General features: G+C 45.4%; 1 protein-coding gene across 1 annotated transcript in view; it reads right to left on the bottom strand.

The window, feature by feature from the left end:
- LEO1 (LEO1 homolog, Paf1/RNA polymerase II complex component) overlaps positions 1–23,101 on the bottom strand; it is a 94,966-nt gene that overhangs the window by 19,064 nt on the left and 52,801 nt on the right. Inside the window, exons 17-19 of the mRNA XM_080607499.1 lie at positions 3,898–5,677; positions 2,636–3,019; positions 603–662 (exon numbers count right to left, since the gene is read on the bottom strand). The gene's annotated coding sequence lies outside the window, so the exon portion shown is untranslated. The remainder of the gene's footprint in view (positions 1–602; positions 663–2,635; positions 3,020–3,897; positions 5,678–23,101) is intronic.

The following is a 23,101-nucleotide window of genomic DNA, read 5'->3' as shown; positions in this document are numbered from 1 at the left end:
AGAGAATGCCAAGTTGAATGTCTGACAGAGGAAAAACTTCTGCTAAAAATATATTTTTTCTCTTTTGCAGAGATCTAATCTATCTTCGATGCATTCCTGACCTTCAGAAAGTATTTCCATCTCACACATTAAGTATAGCAATCCTCTTAACAAGGGAACATTTTGTTAGAGCTTTAAATTGTGTTACGTAAATTATTTGTAGTTCTGACAGCAGGTTTCTCTTCCGTCCGTGAGCACGGTTGTTATGAGATTGCTACAAGGTTCATTTGCAATCATGGCAGATAATCATCTGAAGGGACTCTTTGTAATGGGATCTTATCTAGAGATACGCTACAAGTTTAATAAGATATAGTTTTTTTTTTCCCCTATTAAAGCAACATATTTGTCAAATAATTTGCAACACCTTCACTTCACAAGAATTAAAAACAAACAAACAAACAAACAAAAAAACCAAAACACCATGATGTGAATTGTAAGTTAAAGAAAATAAAAATCATTTCCGACTCCCATGAACTTTAGGAGGAACAGAACGCACACAGGAAAAAGTATCTGTATAACTATATATACAGAGAGAGAGAGAGAGAGAGAGCATATTTAGCTACCTGCCAGTGAAATCCTGCCTGGTATGAGCATGTCCCAGTCCATTAGCTTACCCTTGCTGGCTACAACGGGAATTGCAAGCAGTCAGGCTAGGGTGCTTTGTATCCAGTGAAGTACTTGTTCAGAAAAAAAAGCATGGTGTGGAAAAGTTATTCAAGAAGTAATAGCATAACTTCTAACATTACATCAGAGAGCTCAGTGATTGTAGAAAGACATTTTTCAGCCCTCTGTTTTCAGTCTTCCTTCTCACCACCTCCCCTAGCCAGAAATGTGGTTAGGCATTGATTTTGAATGGGAAAAGTTCACAGGCAACAGAAAATCTCCCTCCTCCCTTCCTCTGGTCACTGTTAAGGCTGTCTGGGGAACAAGGTTTCTACAAATTTCCTAAGGAGTGGGAAAAGGGCACAGTTTATAAGTTGGGCCACACTCAATTCTTTTTTCAGGTTCCCTATTAAATTCATGAGGTACTTAAGAAAATCAATAAAACAATAATTTATTCAAATTGAAAGCCTTTTGTTTGACTTGAGGACACTGGTTGCTAATCAACATTTTAAAATGAGAATTTTCAAATCAAAATATGGACATTTCATTTTAAAACCTTTGTAAGAGTATTTCAGATTTTTTCTTCCTAAGTAACAAGAGCAGTGAATTAAAATTCAAGGAAATTTGGGAAAAATTTCATCCAGTTCTAAGTATAAGCAAATGGGAAAATCCGGGAAAACTGATTTCTCCAGAGCAGTGGTCCAGAAACCAACAAAACCAGCCACCATGAAAGCACAGCAAGGAGTGACATTTTAAAAGAGAAAGAATGTGTGGGTTTATTAAACCACACGCACACACATGCACAAACACAAGAAACAGTCAAAAGGTCTTTAGCAGGGGAGGACCTTTACCCACAGAACTTAACACTTAGTAACATTTTCAAATCTGTCTGTGAATACTTTACCTTTGTATTTCTAGTCTTACTGAGCTAACTCATAGTGTTTTCTCTTTCTTTCATAGCCCCTCTTTTCTTTGTTTAATGCTTAATATTTATTTTCATCAGTCTTTACAGATTTGTCTCACAATTTATCAGCACTCTTACAATACTTTACAGAGAATGCAATGTTAGTACTTCTTAGTACAATGTTAGTTATTCCTCTTAATTATCTAGAGATATTAGCTGACTAATATATAATGCTTTCATTTATATAAAAGACAATATATTATTATTTTGGCAGTTCTCAGAGAGAGAGAGAGGTTTTTAAATGTTAGCTTGCTCTTAATCCTTTATATGCTTTTCTCTCTAAACAAACAAGTCTCATAAGAGAATACACACACACATTTAACTTACCATTACTGAAGCTATCTTTTGACTTCTTCAGTATCATTAATATTTAAGCAGAAAGAACAGAACAAAACAATTACCCTAGTGACACCACACCAGAACTAACAAACTGATTTTTAAAAAGTAGTACAGAACAAGTGAGAAGGTCGACCAGAAAATGCTCGTCAGGAATAGCTGTGAGCTGATGAGGAGAAGGTTATGTTTCTGTGATATGAGTAGTGCACAGCTGTTACTCTAGTAATAATTCATCATATTAATATTTAAATGAGAGGAGGAGGGCATGAGATTATGAGTGACTCAATGGTCCCTCCCTGTCCTTAAGAAAAATAGGCCACCAATACAGAAAGAGTATTAGGCGCTATAGAGTGGGAAGGTTTGTTTTCATTACCTCTTGAATAAAAGTGGGCAAACTCATCCTAGAGTAAGTCTAGAAATTACACTGCTTTTACTTCTGAAAGCTAAATTCTGTTTCTGCTCTCAGAACAAATCATTGCCTAATGAAAAAATTGATCAGGGAACATGTGCTCTAGGTCTGTACATGTTGTTTCTTGGATTTCAGTGTATTTCCAGAAAGCTTCTTCACTTCCTGCGAAGAGCTGCCCATAGGAGCCTTGCCTGACACAGGGAATTGCAGAATTGCTACTGTGCTTTGCCATTTATCTACAGACATGTTGATAAAAACCATCTCTTTAATCTACACTCACTTACCTCCAGGCTTTTGCCATGATCTTGGTCCATCAGGGTCTCTCGCACAAGCAGGCTCAGGAAATCGGTGGCACCTGGGGCTGAGCAGGAGCAACTGCCTGCAGGAGAGGGTGCTGAGAGCTGCAGGGAGCCTAGGGGAGCTGCAGGAGGCAGAGAGCAACACCCAGCAACAGCAGGCTCAGCACAGGGTGCAGAGCTGGAGGAAACAGCTGATGCAGGCATAACCCAGACAGATGTGGGTGGCATCCCTGGCAGGAGAGGCAACCTGGCCATGCTTGTTTGCGTATAGGGTTGCACAATTTCATCCAGCAATTCAATGTAAACACCACCTCTCACATGCTAGTTTTCTAGGGGTTGGGTTTCTTTTTAAATTCAGTATAACTCCTCCTTGTTAGAAGAAGGTGTGTTACTATGACACCCCTGGCTGAGCATTGTATTGTTGGCTATATAAATGTATAAAGGTAATAAGCAACCATTTAACCAGAAATACAGACGCGGACTCCAGAAATGACTGTGATGCTAAATAACAAATAGCTTGTAACAGAACAAACCCACAGAGAAACGTTCAGTTCAGTGCTCAGCATGAAAATACAAGGTACACAAAGTAGAACTACTAAGAGGTGCCAAACTCATGCAGTAACATCAGTTACCAGCACACCAAGATAAATTCTTCATCAGAAATTTTCTATTTTCACCTATTCAGGCAGACACATTTCCTCCCTTCATATAATTAGCCTAATCCTGCAAGATCAACTTTACAAACCTCCTGAGTTAATACTGATATTAATTTTAGCTGACCGGTAGAGAGGTTTTATTTGCTGCATCCTGTACAGCAGGATTTGTGATTTAACACACTGCAGAAAACACCACTCTTCAGAGCTTCTCTGGGTCTGCTGTCAGTGTCCCAGTAGGGTGACCATTTAAAATTGGTCTTCATAAATTGCCACAAAGATTTGTACATAAAGCAGAATCAGACCCCTAGGCACTGTGGAGAAACAGGGAGTATTGATCTAGACTGCTCACAAGAGTAGATGACAGGGGTCCCCAGGAGGATAACCTCTTCTGTGTATTAGTAATTACACTAACGCTGGAAATGTTGGGCTCCTCCTCCCCAGATTTTGGGAGTGCTGGGAGAACAGACCTGCCATACTGGCCTTATTCCCTGGCAGAGCCCTCCTTCCAGCTCCACCAACACTGCTGCCACATGAATAGGTGCTCCAGAGCAGGGAGGATAGAGATACACAAGTCTAGAATTAGCCACTTACCCCACTAGTACTCCCAGCTGTGACTCACGTGTTCCCAATCACATTGAGAGGCAGAAGTCATCCTCCAATTCCTTGAGCTTCTGTGTCACCCTCTAGCTTCAGCCCTAACCAGTACAATCTGGTAACCGTGAGGTTGAAGACCATTTGCACTCCCGCAGCTGCACCCTCACTAGTTTCTCAGCAATTGGAGGGCTCAGTCTTCAACCAGCTTGGATGTTAAGTTGTGTCAGTGGCCACAAAAGAGGTGAGGAAAAATGCTGGCAGAAGCAGAAGAGTCCCTGAAGCATCAAACCTCTCTTTCTATGTGAAGGGTTTGGGTCTGGTACACTGAGATTAAACTGGAATGCAAAATATTTGCTGCTTTCTGCTAGTAGTACCAAACATGATTTAAGATAAGTCAGATTTGCTCCTTGCTCATCCTCCTCCATACACATACTATTTCAGAACCAAAACCTTCCTTGTGCAAGCAGTTGTCCAGATTTAAAAGTATTTGTGTACAATTGCTAAAATAATCTACAGAGCAGCTTCCAGTTTTCCCAGTGGTATTCAGTAGCCTGAAAAGGTTAGCGAGCCAGAGCAGTCTCACTGCTATTTCCTCCTTCCTTTTAGCCTTCATTTAAAAAAGTAAATGCAGAAAGCATATTAATACACACTAAAAAGGAAAGAAGACTAATGTATGATTTTAATTTGAAAGAAAAATTGTGGACAAATGTTAAACAGTCTTTGCAACCACTGAATTGTTAATTGGAGGTGAATGTGTGATAGAAGATAAAAATTTTCAGGTACAGATTGGGTCAGCTGATGGATTTAATAGGTACTATAAAATACTACATTGCAACAGCTTCTACACTGTCTTTAAGGGCAATCACCACCTTACAGCTGGGCTAGGTGGCAACGAGATTTGTGTACAAAGTTTGAGGAGCCCCAGAAGTCCACGCTTGGATTTGCTGTTCTTCCGGCCACAAAGAAGTTGCTAGTTTAATCCAGTTCCACAGTTTTAGTTCAAAAGAGGCTCCAGCTTCTGTTGACAAGTAAGTACCTTCGAAGACAAGGCTTTTTCAGGCTTTGTCCAATGTCTACTCAAATTCTACTCCATTCTAGTCTATGCTCTTAGTTACACAGAAAGAAAGAAAAAAAAGGCAAATTCACACAATTATTTTGTTTTTAAAACACAATGTTAATAAGGAAATCCTGCCCAAAGAAGCTAGCACTGATTTCTCAAATGCCCTTGATGCACTTTTTCACTGAAATTCCTCTCCTGTGGATCTGGGCTAGACTTCACTCACCTTGTAGAAGACATGCCAACTAAAGAAGGTAATTCAAACAGCAGTCAGTGGCAACTAGCTCCATTGTTGAGTTTCATTTCAAGAGAAGTAGCCTAACTCCTAACTGAAGAGACATCGTACCACTCATTCATTCCTCTTACAAACAACAGGGCCCTACCACAGCCACTGAGCAACTCACAGACATAGAAGAGCTCACTGCAAGGCTGGCCACCACACTTGTCCTAAGAACAGATGGATCAGTGTGAAGAGCCCTGCTGGCACCAACCTTCATCATATGCAAATTCCATATTAATTAGCAGCACTAGGTTTTAAAGTTATGACCGTCAGATGCAGACTGCTGGGCCCAGCCACTGGCAGTGTGCACCCATGCCCAACTTTTCCTTAACCAGATGGGCTCCACGGCTTGGTCTTTCTGGATGAAAACAGGCAGTCATGCTTCCTGAAGGCCACACAAGTGGACATATTCTGCGCTGGCTCTGCAAAGGCCACAGGGTCTGCAATGGGAACCTAATTATTAGGGAACATACAAATGATCTCAGAAGTGCTGTATGTGCTTAGATTTCGACTAACAGCAGCAAGGCTTACATAGTTGTTTACCAGTCAGAAAAGAGGGGTAGGATTTTTATAGTCCAAACTTTACGAAGTGATAAAGATCTATGAATCATCTAACATGCAGCTTATCTACAGACAAATAGGATTAAAAATAGAGCAGGTAGTTTCGTCTTTTTTTTTTTTTTGGGCACGGGAACAAAAAGAAAGCTGACATGAGAAAAAAAAAAAGGCTGCTGAGGATGCTGAGCACAAAGCTATGACTGAGGACTGAAATGAGAGCTTCTTCAATAATTGTACCTCCCTGATGAAAGGCCAGACCTTAGGTACTCTCAAGTGGCTCTTTTCTGTAAAGAGGATCTTGGTATTTGGCCTATTCATATTTACCATTTCTCTGCAATCGGTCCATATAATCACAAGGCTTGTCATTTTTACCACTGTAATCAATGCAAAGACTTCTGCCTTTTAAGTGCTTGGCTCTGCCTCAGAGTTTTTTAATCTTTCCTTCCCTAAATACAACTGATTGATGGCAGTGTGCATCCCTGGGTCACTTTTCAATTCATGATCCAAATAGCTCTTCTTAACTTGGAAGAAATCCCAACAGTTTCCTAAGGAATTTTCCTTTGCATGGTCTGGAACTCCACTTTGTCAATAAATAATTTCTACCAAGCGAAACACTGACAGAGCTACTCTGCTCAGCTGATGATACCATGAAACATTAACCTCCTTCCTTGCCCAGGGTGGCACAGACTGTGTTTTGCTGCTTCCTGACCCATGAGTGACCTTGCTGCGGACCAGCTCCTTTTCAGCACAACTCCTTGATGTTCTATATTGAGATATGTGGCACCTACATCTAAAGAAGCAGATGGGAAAATGCAAATTTCATTTTTTCCTCATTGCTACCGGGCCTTATATACAGAGAAAGGGTACAGATAACATAAGGACCACCTCTTCCTCATCTGAGGATACTTACTCTACCAGGTCTTCTGTCAGCATTTCCACTCTGGAAGCATGAATTACTTATGTCCTCTGTTGCTATAGGCAAGGAACGGATGAGAAACAGGAGAGGAAACAACACAGCCCAGTTTTAATTCTGAATTCTCTTTTTTGGGTAGATCATTGAGTGACATGGACAGCACATACCTGAATGCCATTACACATTCGGTTGTGCTAGCGGCTATACATGGCACAAACTCATACCCATTGATGGTGTGCAGGAACTGTGACACTGGAGACACCACGGCTGTCATTCCATGGAGCTGCAGGACCTTGTGGTAAGTTCCTGAGCGAGTCAGAGGATGAGATGCTCTGGAAGACCCTTCCTCACTCCAAAAGCCCCAACAGAGAGGGTTCACCCAGAAGACGGTCATACACGATGCCACAGCAGCAGGAGTGCCCTCACCGGTATCCTAATTAACACCTATGCCTCTGGTTCTTCCCTATCCTCTTCTTTCAACCTCACCCCTCCACTGAATAGTTTCTCTACACCCACAGTTCTCCACACCCGCAATTCTCTCTCCCTCCGCATGTCATAATATGCAGCAGGGCTGTGCTGATAGGCCCACACCACACTGCTCACCCTTGTTAGCAAGACCAGAAAGGGCAGCCTTACTCAGGACCCTGCTCTTGGGGTACAAACCAAGTTGAGCACCAGGTCTCCCTTCCTGCCTCTTCTCTGGAGGAGGTTTATGCATGGTGGGATTGTCCTGAACAGTTGCCAATGTCAGGGGGCTTCATGACTTTGCCAAGCCTCAACCAGCATCCCAGAGCTTTTTTGTAATCAGGATGCTTCACTCAAGCAAGAGAAGTTGTTAAAAGAGACAACTATAGAAGAGTGTTTTGTGGAAAGGGATGGGTAAGGAAAAAATAAACCAGTTTAACGTCCTGACAAAGAGCGCTAACCCAGAAAAGAGAGAGAGAGAGAAGATAATGGTTTTCATTAAAAACAAAACAAAACAAAAACCTCCCCTTCTCTGTCAGTGTAAGTAGACTGTGTGGCCTCCTGCAGAAAGGCTGTTACATCCCTAGTAGCTGGCCCAGACTTGACAGTGCCTCACTGGGAGAAAGAAAAAAAGCCAAAACAAACAAACAAACAAACAAAAAAACACTCTTACTCAGACGTCAGCCCTCTAACTGCAACCTGCACACATTAGTCACAGCACAGCCAGAACAGCCAAGGAGAGATTAGGTCAATTTACAGGAACAAGCTCTCACAGCCCAGAGCCCACAGCTCCCTGGAGGCCCTGAGCTGTCACCAGGGCTGGCCAGGCTGGCACAGGCCGGTCCCTTTCTCCCCTTTGTGCCTTGGCTTCTTTTGGGTGCTTTGGCTCCCAGCAGCACGGGGCAGCTCCTGAGGGATACCGGGAACAAAGTACACCCCATGTCCTGGCCAAGCTCTGCTGGGCACAAGGTAACAGAAGGCGCTAACCTGCCCCATGCTTCTAGAATCAAGACTCAGGTTTGGGGCTGTCCATTTGCATGCTCAGTGAGAAGTGGCCACTGTCAGTCTGCAAGACTCAGCAGAAGAAATTCAAAGGAGAAGCCACATGGCCTCTGTAGTCTTGGTGTCCAAATAGTGCCTCTGAGAGAGGTGCTACTGGCTGGCCAAATGCCTCAGCCTGGATCTCCCACCACCATGGCTGATAATGCTGTCAGTTTGGCATCTAGGCCTCAGCACTGCCTCCTGCCTGGACTGCCCTGCCTGCCCGGTGCAGGCCGCTCAGCAAGTCCACAGCCTTTTGTCAGCTCAGCACGAAGGAATTGTGAGAGAAGCTCAGGCGGGATACTCTCTTGGTTGGCACCTCCTTCCAGAGCTTGTGGCTGGCTCTTGTTATTTGGTCTTCAGCACTGGCAGCTCTCATACTTTCAACACAGATGCTAAAGCAGGCTTAGATATTGCTTGAGAAACCCGTCTCCCCGCTCTACCTGCTCTACCTGCTCAGCCTCTCTCACAGCCCTCCCTTGGCCCAGCAAAAGTCATCTCAGCAACTTGGATAGGAAGACATTTAAGCCTTAAGGTCACAGCTAGAAGGAAGCTGTCACCACGTAGCACAGATGCAACCATCTTTAAACAGTCCTACATGTTCTGTGAAGATAAGTGGTTGCACGTAAGAGATAGTATTTATACTATTTATTTATACTCGGAGTCTAAAAGCAACAGATATGCCACCCCAAACATAGAAATGTTCCTGTGACATCCTCACCTTAGCTGTCTAGTCTTGACCCTGTAAATGAACAGTGTTAAATCTTGAACAGTGTTAAAGACTGGTGAAGGCAGCAAAACCTCTCCCAGGAGCTCAAGCTCTTGAACAACTGTTGCAGGGAGTGGGAATAGAGGAAAGAGAAAGAAGGAAGGGAAAGAATTCAACAGAGGTTGTATTGTATATCACGATCAGGCAGCTTAAAGTGCCATAAAATCCTTTATATAAATGCTCTTGCAGTAAAATGAAGCAGGAGCTACTCTCAGGGAAACTGCGGCTACCCTTAGTGATCATTAGAAACAGCCAAAATGACGTGTTATTTCTTTCTTTTGAGGCAGATGCTATCATTACTGGAATGTACCTGTATAGTTACAGAATACTTCAGATCAGGATATCAGGTTCAAATGGAAATGGTTTAATACATTTACACACCCAGTCTGGATAGAGCTTTGTTCAATAACGATTTCTCATGGTGAGATAAGGGACAGAGCTGAATGAAGCCATTAACGGTCAATCAAAACACACATTGGTTTATTCATGACTCTCCTTACCCCTTGGGAAAGAATAAACAGTTTAGATATCCTTAAATTAAATCTGTCCAGGACCACCTAGTTGCAGATTTGCTTTTGATATTCTACTTTTAAAACCTATTGTCTCTTTCTACTGAGTTCACTACAAGCAGAGTTGGTATAGCATTAAACTTTTTCATTTAAATCCCTGCTTTTGCCAAAACGTTAGTCAACATATTGAGTCCTACCCTACTTGCTCAGACAAAATCTCATTGATTGCAAAGATGAATGGGCCTCATTTCCTCATTTTGTCCCTTGGGACAAGAAACATACTTAATAATGCTCTGAGTTACATATAACTCATATATGCTTCCAGGGCCTTCCAGCACTGCCTGTTCCGGAGCAGGTTTCCTGCATCCCAGATGACTTCCCATTGAAACAGGCACACGCTTCCTTCCCACAGCACAGGTGGGGAACTGTAAGTACCTACAGTCCTGCCTTACTAGCCCATATCTTCTGAGCGGATCACAAGGGTGTATGGGAAGCAAAGAGGTAGTGTTTAAGCTGCCAAACAGCTATTCTTTCATCAGTGCAGCAGTGAAATCAGCACTGTACAGATCTACAGAGGAAACTGCCATAATAAGCTTAGATCAGAGTCCAAACTAGATGGACACATGCCAGCTAATGACTTCCAGCTCCAGCATGGAGAGCATGCTGGACGAGGACAAACAGAGCAGTGTCTCTGTCCTCATCTTGGGAACTTACAGAGCTCTTTTCTTCTAGATGCTCCATTTGCGTACTTGGGGGGAGGCTTTAGGGATGGAGGATACTCACAGTGATAACTAGAAAGATGCCAAATCTTTTTTGCCAATCAAATTTGGATCTCATATCAACAGCATCCCCCACCATTTTGTAGTATTAATATTTGATTCTTCATTTAACCCGTTACAGGACAGAGCTATAACAGAGCACTGAGTATTGAGACTGATGCTGTGCCTCCCCTTGGGGAAAGGAGCCCACTGTGTGTATTTGGATCCCTTCTTTCCTTACACACAAACCTCAGCATGGACACTTCCAAAAGACATTGAACTTGTAACGAAATAAAGGGCACAGCCACATCCCCATCCTTCACAGGACACAGCAAAATCCTCTGGGAACACAGCATGCAGCCAAGACATCTGACCAGTGAGGGAAGGGACAGAAAACTACATCTGTGGCCTGCTGACAGATTAGCATTTAAATAAAGATCGAGCTCAGCGGCATACAGCCCTGTCGAACTCTAGGCTTTGTAGGAGACCAGATACCACCCACACAGCAGGACCAGTAACTAGCCGGGAACCAGCAACAAGCCCACAGACAGAGAAGCAGGTCAAGTGCCTAAGGCTCAACCACTATATTTTACATGTATAACTGAAAGGACCCCAAAGTCTGCGGGGCTCTACAGATGAGCAGCAGGATGGCAGTAGGCCATGCTACTGCTAAACCATCATTCCTGCTGAACAGGGCTCACCGTTCCCGTGTTTGTCTGGTCTGGAATGCAGATGTCCGTGTTTGCCATCCACTTCTTCCACAGTCAGAGAGAAGTTTGGGACTGAAATACCAGGATCCTAACAAGGCTCCTACCCTTTCATGCAGAAACACCTCAGGTAAAACTGTCATGAAGTAGTGCTTGGATGGAAGAACGGTGAGGAGCAGAAGGAAGCATGCTGCCTCCAAAGTAGGCCGGTCATGCTGCTGCTCTCACTGAGGTAGCATTATGCTCTTAACGCCTTGGGAACTGAGAAGACTGCATTCTAGTGCTGAATAAATCTGAAACTTTGACTTTCAGAAGTCTGTGTGAACATTTCTGCCTTTGCAGCTTCCTTGGCAGCACCCAAACCTCGCTTGGAGTGTAGGCTTCCACCCAATACTCAAAGCAAAACTCTGCCGAAACCTCAGGCTTTTACAGAATCTCCACCCAAAATAACTACCTGAGCCCAGGTTTGCTCAAAATTCAAATCTCTGTGGGAAAAGAATCAAGGTTCAGACTGGGGAGGAAAACAGTAGCTGGCTCCCGGAGCCTCTCCCAACCCAGAGCCTGTCAGCTCCATAGGAAGAACTGAAACATGGAGAAAATGAGCAGGTCACAAGTCTCACCCTGCTTCTCAGAGCAGCAGAACCTGCTTAGCACAGCCCAGCATCCCTGAACATCCATCGCCTTAACAACCCAGCCTATTTCTGAGCTGTCAAAATTGCTGGTAGCAGTAGGCATAAATCCCTGTACGTGACAATAAGGTTATTTGCCTTAATTACCACATCTGCTTGCTGCCAAGTTGGAATAAGAACTATCAACGTTTCCATCATCCATGCAGTGCCTGATGGGCTCCTGCTTTCCCCCTCTTCGGTGGGGGCTCTGGGTCAAGCACCTTGTGGTCTGCCTGTGCTCGGCCACCACTTTGTGCCTCCTCCTGGAAATGCGGTAATCCAAGCTGGGCACCTATTGTGTTACCCTTTTTAGCAGCCTGTTCTTATCTGCTGTAAGCTCAGCAATGCTAAAAACGTAGGACACAATGGCACTTGGACCCAACGTGGGGAGTCAGGAATAGCTCTCCCAGCCCCTTACAATGCTGTCCCCAGGCCGGTCACGTCGGCTGCAAAAACACAGCAGCCTGAACGTGGCCGGCAGGGTCTGTTTCTAAACCTTGCTTGGCAAAAACCATTGGAAGCCTTGGAAAATTTGGGAATAACTTTTCCCCTCTTGTGTGTTGGGTCTGCTGCTCTCTTCCCTGGATAAAAGGGTGCTTTGCACCATTTGGCCGCAGTTCAACGCTGCCACAGCAGCCAGAAGCTGCTCTCCTGTTTTTTTTTTTCTTTTTTTTTTTTCCTACAAACCACAGACAGAAGAAAACCACAGAGGGAAGAAAAGCCTTAAATCAGCACTGGAGAATTGGCTACTACACTTCAGTTCTCTCTTTTATTTTTTAACCAGTCAGATCTATAGCAGAGATAAGCTTTGCTTAAACAGTTTGCTGAACCAGAATCAAAAGAGCACTTACCTTCTCTACTGAAAAAGTTGCTTTTATACCTCAGTTATGCTACTCACTGAGAGGGTACCTGTAAGTGAAATATATCTTTCTTCCCCACAGTTTTGATGCTGGTATTTCTGTAGGAAAGAATGTATAACCTGCCTCTAACAGAATTCATTTTTCATCAGAAAGACAGAGGCTGCTGCCTGGGTGACAGAGAACAGGTGGTCACAGTCACGCATGACACTGGCAGTTGAAGGGACTTCAGTTCCCAAGAGTCAGACAGCTACAGGCAGTTTGGCAACTACCTGCTCTCCAAAATACTTTCCAATCTCTGATCTGGAGACACAATCTAGGCTAAAACAAAACAAAACAAAACAAACAAAACCTTGACATAACTGCTTTGTCTCTAAAACCAGGTTTTCTCAATGCAGTGGAAATGACAAACATTCCTAGTAAAGAGTATTTTTCCTGGCAGAGCATCTCTCAGTTCAGCAAGTCAAATAACCTAAATGGGGAAAAATGTGTTGATTTAATTATACACCTGCAGTGGGATTTTAATGATACAGAAACGGCATAAAAGAAATCTTTCCTTTAACCAGCATTTCCTTGTTATCACAAGCTGCTAATGCAGGCCTGGCCTTAGGGACCTGAGGGACAAATTGAAACCATAAGTCATGGTATGCTGTAAAAATCTGTAACCGTTATCCTCAGCAGATGCAGAAGTCAGTGCACCCCACTACACAACACAAAATCACTTGCTTTGCTTTTGTTTCTTTTTTCTTTTTTAAAGAAGCAACTGCTCACTTGGTTTTAATTTTTCCTTACAATACAGAGCAACCCTGAAGACTTTTGCACACAGCCTTTCAAAATAAATACACGAGGTCATACTTGTATGGGGAGGGGGAGAACAGCTCTGCTTCACAGAGGCAGGAAATCACCGCTCGGCAGCAGGAAGCCCCAGCCATGAGGACGGCAGTTCCCAAGGGGTGTAAGAGGCACGGTGGCAGCTCAGAGCCTGCTCTGACCCCACGGCTCTGGAGCAGGTGGCAGGTAGGCTGTATTTTCTGATTCAGCCAGAACAGCAGCTTAATGCCAGGCTTTGCAGTTCATCATGGAAAAACTTTCTATTAATTAAAAATAAACAAAACAAAGTAAGGCTTATATTTGAAGTTACTGGTACATGGCTTTATGCTTTAAAAATCTTCAAGGGAATAATAATAATTATCGCCTGCTTAAACACTAATATACAACAGCGGACTGTAATTCAGCTTTGTTATATATTTATTTTTATATACTATGAGCTGAAACCCAATGTTAATTTCTTTCATTAATGACAAAAGGTTGACGAAGGGCAGAAAAAGCAGCCTCTGTTTGGGTAAATGCTCATCTGCATTTCAGCACGTCAAATAGGAAGTTTTCGAAATAGACCTAGAGGAGGAATTCTAAGATTACCTTCGTGACCATCCTTCCTTGCATTTTCTCCTTGAAGGGCAGATGATTGCATGCAGTCAAGTTGGAACTATTAAAAAAATTACCGGTCCTGTGGCTGAAAAGTACCACCCTGCTCAGATGAAACTCTCAGCAGCAGGTGAGATGGGGCTGAGCGCTTCCCAGCGTATGGCAGCCATATGGTGGTGCTTGGTGGGAAGTAGGGCCATCCTTCTACACAAACTACCACTGCTGTATTAAAGCAAGCAGTTTACCAAAGCAAGGATTTGCCCCTAAACTAATTAAATAGTGTCCTGCCCAGCTCATGTTTGATTTGCTTCTCTGCTGTTTTGACTTTGACCTGGCAATGAATCAGCAGCCCAGTCTGGGGGACTTGCCCGTATTACTTTTAAAAAGGATCTGGTCATTGCCGGCAGGCGAGAAATCACCAAGGAATGAAGGAAAGGTAAGGGTAAAAAGAGGGAAGATATTTTCTGCCTTTGTTTGAACAAGAGAGGATTCTGCAGTACACTGCTCTACAAGACAGCGAGTACCAGTAAGGGCCAGAGCAGCCTGCTGTCCCTCTGGCCCTCTGCAGCTGGCCAGAACCCCACCGCTGACCCCACTGGCACTGCGTGGGAAAAGCCCAGGGACTGTTTGTGCAACTGTAGGTATTTTAGGTCTGAACACAGAGTTTAACTGGTGCTGATCATGCCAGCTGCAGCAAAGATACCACTTTTTTCTTTCTGTTTAATTGATTTAAAAAGCACCCCTTCCCAAACGGTTAAACTCTATTAGAATAAACACCCATTTGGAGCATACACTTAATTTTAGATGGGGGGAAGCTGTTTCCCTTGGCATTTCCTCTACTTAACCTTAATACACCGTGATAAACAATTCAGTTATGGTGCTGCTGTTACTAAATCTAGCATCTAGATGCTGTGTGTCTATGAGGGAAAAATCCAGGCATAAATTTTCAAGGAGCATCATCGCTCTTTGGCATTCACATGACAACAATAAGCCCTTTCCTAGACAGAAAGGCTAATGAGTCCCCTCAGAGAATGGCACGGTTTTTGGCTCATTTCCACAGAAACAGAAATAGAAGGGTCACTTGCAAGGCCAAGTGGGTAAGAAAGGCTCCAGACTGCAAAAAGCTGAGTAATCCTGCGAGACACCGAGGGCCCTCAGTATCCTCTGTGTCGGTAGGGGCTGAGGGCAGGTGGCCCTGGACAGAGAGGCTTTAGCATCCTGCCGGATCAAGCTGTTACTACTGAATTCCTCTCTTTTGCAATCTGTCAGGGAACAGCTGTGCCAAAGTGGAAAAAATCCCAGAAAGTTATTGAAACATTCTTACTATTAAAGACCTAATGTTTCCACTGCAAACGGATAAAGCTCCCAATGAGATTTCTGGTGTCTTTTAAGGTCAGCTTTTGCGGCATTGCAAAATATCTGCAGGCATTCTGCTGTGCTATACTCACAGATTTGGGGAACATTTTTAAAGCAAGAAGAGAAAGAAAATGAAAACTTGCTTGTTACAATTTACTCTACCACTTGTCCATAAGCATACATAACACTAATTTACTCTCCTTTCTGCCATTTCTCAGTACTGCTCTGACCTCCCTTTCCTTGGGTACTTACCTTCTGACTTTGCCCCAGTTTGATCTAATGACTGGAACTACTTAAAAAGAAAAAAATCTTTCTGTGCCTTCATTTGAAATCCCTAACGACAAGGACTGCAGCGACTTTTTCAGAGACTGCACAAAACTCTGCTGTCTTTGGCTGTAAGGATAAATATTCTACTCCTCACGTTCAAACTGGCAATCTCGAAAGGAAGGATTTAAGCAGTGGTATCACAGCAACCACTGTCATCTTCCTGCATATTACAACTGAGGTGAGGGGAGAGATTGCAGACAGCAGAATGAGTTGCGATGTCTTTTTCTGAACTGCACTGCTTCATTTTTTCCATAATCATTAGTATATAATATACCCCTGGGGAAACAAATCCTTTTACAAACAGAACTCAGCACTGCTTTCAGACTGAGAGGGCTTTTCCCCTATTTTTGTCACTCTAGCAATACACTCTGGATTGACAGATCTTAATATCTCTCTGGTGAGGAGAGATTGTGTATTAAATGGCATTCCAAGCAAGTGAGGACTCATTACTGTGAAGCTGTTGTTTCTTGCCCAGACAGTTAATTAAAGCCTATAAAATTTCCATTGTTCAAATATGGAATATCTCACAGGGGTATACATGAACAAGGCAAATCCCAGACCCCCATCAGCTGCATTGATATATGGGTTCCCAAACATGTACAGCATGGAAAAGTAACCTAAGACTGTGCTATTATAGCAGATTCTGTCCAGGGATCTCCAATGGAGGTTTTAATCCCATCCATGGAAGTCATGACACTAAGAGGTGAAGTCACTTGCCTTGAGGCATGCAGCAATTTAGTTGCAGAGCTGGAAATAAAACTGAGGAATACGAACATGCTGGACCATGCTATAATCAGCAGATGCTATTGCTTCCAAGTTCTAATTAAAGAGCTGTTATTACACAAAAAGCATTTGTAGTTTGCAGTAAAAACTGATAAAGCTCAATAGTCTGGAGGACTGGAGGGGAGGCATATGTTTTTTAAATCTCCCAAAGATGATAACATACTTTTTTTTTCTTTTTCTTTCCTGCTCTTCCGTTCACCTCAGCCCCTGTAGCTAGCCGATTCCAGCTATGAGTTCTCTTTCTGCTTTAACGAACCCAGGATCCTGCCAGTCCAAATTAAGAAATGCTAAAAAATGTATATTCTATGGTACAATTTCCTACTTGAGACTGCTTGTGTGAAAGAAACTGCATTGTGTCACTCATGAAGTAGACAGAACAACCACTGGGAGAAATAAGTCAGAGAGAGAACAGAAGCATTCAGTGTGATGCAGTTATAATTAACACAGCTGGCAATGTTTAAATGCATAAAAATAAGTGGTAAGCCAAATATAAATTATCCAATTTGATGGCTTGGGCATGCAAGTGCACACACAGACATACATGAATGCACATACTTCACTGCAAAGGGAGCTTCCACTTGCAGCTGACGCTATGCCTAGCACCACTCTGGCAAATGTTGGCATCAGCCCCAGCACCAGATGAAGCATTTGGTTGCTTCGGTGCTAGTGCAGTGGCTGGGTTTGACATTTCCACCCTGCTGCCACTCAGAGGGATTGCCTGGCCAGGATGCGGCTGGCAGCAGAGCTCTGCCACGGCTTGGCACCAAACATGTGCAGGCAGCGTGCTGGGGCTGGGAGCGCCCTGGGTTGCTCAACACCAATGCCTCTGGCTGAGCAGGAGAGCAGAAACCATCTCTGGAGAGTCCTGTCCAGCCCTGCTCCTCCAGAATGATAGCAGTTCAGCACAGGCCGTTGTGAAAGATGAAAGGGCAGCAAGTGCACTTCTCCGTGACTCCCACAAAAAAGAAACCTGAGATTTTCCTGTGATCCAACGTGGGGAATTTACTACTTGGGTTTCTCACCTGGCAGACACATTGCTATGGACACCAGGGCCTTGTAAGCACCGCTAAGAGCACAAAATCACTTTGTTTTCAGCCACAGTCCAGATGAGTTTGTGTGAACAGCATCGGGCCACAAGGGGGTGAGGGCTGATGTATCACAGCTTCCAGCATCAGTTTTGCCAAGAAAAAAATCCATGGCCTCAAAACGAGGCCTTCTGCTGTGCTTATTCCCAGGTCTTTCTCTGCCTGTGCCTGGCAGTGCAGCAGGATCTCGGGTTTTATCCTCGTGTCACCAGAACCCTGACATGGCCCCTGAACACAGCGCTGGGCTCCAGCCCAGGCTGCAGCCCAACCTGAGGGCCACTTTCTGCCGGCTTGCTTGTGTGCTGCTGCCCTGGGCCCCAGAGCAGAGCCTGAGCAGCCTGATCCTCTGTTTTCATTGCTTGTGGCCTACGGAGGTCTGCAGCTGCTCCCATGTTTCCCCTGCACCCTAGCACCCTTAGAGGCCAGGGGCAGGGGCAGGAGTTCCTGGGCCTGAGGAGCGCAGCAGAGGCACCCCTGCCTGCCTGGCCCAGCAGGAACCAGTCTGCTTTCTGCCTGGAGCAGGGGCTGGGGACACGAGAGCAAAGCCTGCCAACCCCCTTGCTGAACACGCTGTACAATGGAGGAGCTATCAACCATTTTGCATATAATTCACTCTTTCCTGCATTTTGATTCACAGCCAAAGTCTTATCTGTATCAGGAGCCTGCCCCTGACTGCCAAGACAACGCCTGGGCAAATTCCCAGCTAGAGGCAGAAAAAGCCACAGGTTTCACTGGCTGAGCTCATCCGGATTTCTGCCAACTCAAGTTCAACTCCCCTGGCCATAGCTAAATGGGGGTGAACGGACAAGGCCTATGACAAAGAGAGCAGGGGGCCCAGAAGCCTGGCCTGGCTGGGAACCCTCCTGTTACCTGCCCAAACTGCAGCATGACTGCAGGGGCATCGTTTATGTTAATGACAGAAAAATAAGAAGTAGGAAACATAAACCAGTGGTGCCACATTCTGTAGGGCAGCAACACTGTAGCTCCCTTGTGGTGACCTCTCAGCTCGGGGAGAAGACCCATGCCCACAGCATCTCTCTCCAGACCTCTTTCTCTCTGGACAGGAAGCGGGCAGTAGGAGCAAAGCCTGCCGTGCCCCCTCTCTGCTTCATGGATGCCCCCACACCACATCAGCCTGTTCCCACTCCTGATCTCCAGAACAATTGCTGTAATTGTGCCTGTGATTTTATGAGTAATTTCCCTCTTCCTGCTTCCCCAGCCCGTACTTTCATTGCTTGCCCAACACCAACTGCAGCCTTGTCTCCCTCATGCAGCGGGGCTGGCGCTGTTCAGGCAGAAGTGACAGTGAGGTTTGAACTTTAGGCCTGAGCCATGCATCTCCACTGCCATGTGGCACGGTGACCCAGCATGTGGCCAGGCAGGTGGGGAGGAGGAGGGCGCACATCTCCTGCGGCTCCCAGCAGATGTTCACGCAGGAGCACCTCACCAAGGCTGTTCAGGGAGGCTTATGGACATTACCCCTTATCTGCACAGCGCCCAGGGTGTGGAGAAGGGATGAGGGCAGGAGGGGGAGCGATGGCAATTCTTGGCTTTTTGTTATTGCTATGAAAACAGAAGGCAAACAAGAGAACACACTGAATGGGAAGCAAGCGTCTGACAGAACAGAGCCCTGCGAGCACCATATGACAGCAGAAAGGAAGAGAGGGGAAACAGGCGGGGGAAGAAAATGGAAGGCTCAAGCTGCGCTGTTTGATTTATCAAAACAAAGGCAGCAGTGACAGACCCCTTGCCAGAGCTGGAGTTCAACCCCAAAGCCATGCTGGAATGGGAAACTAAGGGGAAGCACCTGCACACAGACATCTGCATGCACCATGGGCTGTGTGGAGCAGACCCCCTTGCACACCCACCCTGGTACAAAAGAGGAAGGAAGGGGTCACCTTTGTGACAGCAGAGGGGAAACCAAAGGGAGCAGGGTAACAGTAACTGGCAGAGCCTGGGCTGCTGGCACGCACACACGCACACACACACACACACACTGCCAGCCCACCTTCCCCTCCCCTCACTACAGACCCCCTGGAGCAGCACCAGCCCCACAACAGAGCACAGCCCCCGTCCGCACTCCACAACTGTTAGGGTGCTGTCACAAAATGCCTGCCTCTAGTCTAGAGACTGGTAATGTCTTGGCTGCAGAGAAGTCAGCCTCTGTCCCCTACTCCTCTTTTTTCTTTATTTGATTAAGGCTGACACAGGCTGTGCCAGAAGGGGATCTGAGCAATGACTCAAGCACACGTCAGCTGTAGCGAGGCTCAGTACAGGCATGTAGGCACTGGGGCGGCAGGCAGGGCAAAACGAGAAAACCCCACGTTGCTACCAGCACGCTCACAGCTGAATTCCTGTTACCTCCACCTTATTTGGGATTTTACTGTTGGCATTTCAGGAGCACAGGAAAAGACATTTTAGGATTTCTCCAAAAGCAAAAGCACGTACTGGGCTAGAGGTTCAGCCAGTGTTTCAGTGGAGCTCTACCAACGTTTACCATAAAAAGAGAAAGAGGAAATAACTTGAAACAACACAACCAGACTTATCTCCAAGGTGCTCTGTGATCAAGGTGTTGTCCTAAGAACAAGGGGCCAGGCACATCAAAGTGTCTAGGAAATAAAGGGATTCTTAAGAGGAAAAAACAAAAACAAAAACAAAGCACCACCGCCACCACCAAAAAAAAAAAAGACCAAAAAAAAAACCACACCTCCCTCCCCCCAAAAAATGAAAAATGGGTACAGTTGAGGTCTTCAGCAGAAAATAGCAGATGAGATAAAGGATTGTGTAACAGCTTTTTAGACAGTAAAAGCAAAAAAAGCAAACCAGGGCAGGTTTCAGAAACTGTGAAAGGAAAGCCAATTCTGCCGCAGTGTTACAGGCGAGGCACGGGGTCTTTGCCCTCTGGAGCAGCTGGCCCTATGAGTTTGCTCTGTTCACAGAAGCAGGAGAGGCCAGTGGGCAGTACAGCATATTCCCTGGGAATCAGGACTGTACTTGTCACTATGCCTTGCAACGCACGTGCCATTATTGCATCATGATGAGCAACGGTGTTTAAGGTTATATATGGTTTTGCTCCCAACTAGATCAAGCATACCAGCTATTTTCTCTATATTTGGTCAGAAACCTTCTTTGAAATACTGCTTCTAGGGCTTTTCCTGATTCAAAATTGACAATAAGCATTTATATGACTGTGCGACAGCCACTGTATTTTTAAGAGACTGCCGTGGACGATTTCAGCTGTATCACAGTCCACTGCAGCCATTGGGAAGGTGACACGGCCCCTTGTATTTTTATAATATGCAAGAGCAGCATTCCACCCACATATCAGTGAACAAATCAAAGCTGCCTTGATTTGGAAAAGTTCATGCTTGGCAAAGAGAATTATGAATTTGATTCTAGCAGCACTCTTTGCCTCATCAGATGGTGGGGGTCACATGAAAGTTACCAAGAGACTGAAATAAAAAGCAGTTACTGGCCTGCCCACCAACCAGAATTCTTCAGGATATGTTGTTGAGATGTGTTTGAGTTCTGACGGTGAGAACCGGGTGCTGCGTTCAGGTTGGCACGCTCTGTGCTCGAGCAGGGGCACGGGCAGGCTGAGTCCTACGGCTCCTGCCTGCCCCAGCTCAGGGCAGGGCAGCGCTGCGGTACCCAGCCACTCGCACGCCCTCTGTGTGACCAGAAGCTGACTGTCTCCATGTTCTGTGTTCCAAAAAGGCTCTCCTGCCCACGCAGAAATGAAGGGATCAAACATGAAATCCCGACTCAAATGAAATGAGCAGGACTTTGTCACTGATTTCAACAGGCCCAGCTTTTCACCCCAAGAGTCTGCTCTAGCATTGAGTAAAGAGATAAGCTGCCAGCAGCAACAGTCTGGCCTCAGAAATCTGGAGGGGTTTGTTGGCCAATTGCAGAAGCGGCAAATGCATGGCTCACCCACAGTGCAGATGTAACTTGCATGCCTCTTGCTTTCAGAAAAGCTGAGGGCTCCGTGTTGTTTATTGTGCAATAGGAAGACACTAATAATCATGCCTGGTGATGTTTAAGAATGGAGATAAAATTCTCTATTATCATGGATTATCAGTTTGTCAAAGGGGATGCTGGCAGACACAAGCTGTACTGTGATGAGGTTTGCATTTCAATAAGCAAGCTGCACAGAGAGCTCTCAGCTCCTCCACAGATCAGATCTGAGCAGAAGCAGATCTGTGCTGAAGCATCCTTCCAAGATGCCCTGCAGCGCTCAGAGAAGCCTGACTCCAGCCAGGTCACGGGCAAGGCTAGAAATTATGGACAGCCTTAACGGGAAAAGATGCTGTGGTGCAGGGTGAGTCACTGGGGATTTAGAAAAACATGCTGAAAACTGCCATATTTTCTGCTATTTATAAAATGCTGCAAATGTACAAAACGGAGGCACTGGCACAACGCTTAAACCCCAGTGTTCCCTCAGACTTGAGGAGTTCGCATCCTCTCCTGAAGAGAATGGAAGGACTCAATGCAGCCACCTTGGGGCCACCTTTCAGGGACTTTGGTGGGAGCTGGAGCCAACCCCAAGTGCCCAGGGAAAGGCAGAGAGAGTAAAGGCGTCAGCAAGCTGCGTCTCACCTCATGGCAACTGCACTGAGACCCCCGAACCTTCCTGCAAGCGTGCTCCTGCTCATTTGAACTGCTGAGGGCTACCATGGGACAAAGAGGGGCCATTCTGTGCTTCCTGACCTCTCCCAGCACCATCCTTCTCCTCCCAGCACGTCTCCCTGCCCTGGGGCAGCCTACCAGGGGACTGATGCACCTTACTGGTTTGCCAGACCAGCCTAAGGAAGGCTCCTGTTCCAGCAGCCATCTCCCTGCTATTCATTAGACAAGCACAATGCCTGGGAGTGGAATGCTCTGATTTAGGTGATTTTTGAAAGACAGCGGTACCAGTACCAAACTTTGCACTGCTCAGAACTCAAAACCAGTGCTCAGCCTGAGAAAGGGATTACCATGCTCTGTATGGGGTCCTCTTTCTAGTAGTAGCCACCCTATCCCAGAGGTGGTCACAGTTTTAAAGAACAACAAGGAATTTTTCTTTGGCTTCCAGCTTTGTTATATTCTTTCACATTTTCAACTTCCTTCTGCAAGTGCAAGGGCTAGGAACATCCCTCCTACCCCATCTCCCTTTAAAAAATACTGAAGTTTCTCTGAAATGCTGTCTCTTTGCAAAGCTACCAAGCACCTTGAGACTCATGACGCAGTCTCAAGCTGATAAAACTGCCTGTGCCTGTGGCTGAGGAGGCTTGGGGAGATTAAAGGCAAACCATCTCACCACTTTGGGCCTTATTTCTACCATCCATGAGACCTGCACAAGAGAAAAAAAAAATCTCCTGGCCCCAAGGAGCTCAGGGCAGGAGCCTGCAGACAGCAAAAACCAAATTGTTCCTGTATACAGTACTACCCCTCTGCCACGCTTTAAACACACTGAAAATGCCAGCAGCCACACTGATACAGTCACAAGACAAAACACCGGCTGCTCTCCATTTGCTCTCAGGATTCAGCCACAAGGCTTGTGCGGCTGCACATGCAGGGAGCATCTGCTGTGTGTGCACCGAGTGCCATCAGCTCGGGCACATGCGTGAACAGGCACACACACACCCTTCATGTGCGTGC

This window comes from Anser brachyrhynchus (genome assembly GCF_964034855.1).
Source record: "Anser brachyrhynchus genome assembly, chromosome: 11".
In the NCBI taxonomy this organism is placed as follows: Eukaryota; Metazoa; Chordata; class Aves; order Anseriformes; family Anatidae; genus Anser; species Anser brachyrhynchus.
Note: the sequence above shows the minus strand (reverse complement) of the source record. Positions and strands in the feature narration are given on the sequence as shown.